This window comes from Penaeus monodon, chromosome 15 (assembly GCF_015228065.2).
Source record: "Penaeus monodon isolate SGIC_2016 chromosome 15, NSTDA_Pmon_1, whole genome shotgun sequence".
Classification (NCBI taxonomy): Eukaryota; Metazoa; Arthropoda; class Malacostraca; order Decapoda; family Penaeidae; genus Penaeus; species Penaeus monodon.
In genome coordinates, this window is record NC_051400.1 from 25,650,111 (window position 1) to 25,650,413 (window position 303).

Here is a 303-nt window from a genome sequence, read left to right on the forward strand (position 1 = left end):
ACCTTCCCCCCCCCCATCCCATCCTAAAAAATCATCATACATCATCCCACCACGCTTTTTTGCCCCAATAAAAATTTCTATTTCAGATAAGAAAAATTCACATGCAAATTTTCAAGATGCAGCCACGTCCTTTCTATTTCTTCTTCATTCGTTTTTTCTCCTTTCTTCTTTCTTTCTTTTTTTTTCTTCTGTTTTCTTTTTTCCCCTCCGTCGGGAAAGAAGATATGAAACTTTGTGATTTATTGGGGACTTTCACGGCGTGAGTTGCCCAAAGAGGGTAATAAATGATGGGGTACGTTTGAA

General features: G+C 38.3%; 1 protein-coding gene across 1 annotated transcript in view; it reads right to left on the minus strand.

Annotated features, from left to right (window-relative positions):
- LOC119581855 (histone-lysine N-methyltransferase EZH2-like) overlaps window positions 1-303 on the minus strand; it is a gene marked incomplete at its 5' end in the record, with an annotated part of 82,272 nt that overhangs the window by 16,212 nt on the left and 65,757 nt on the right.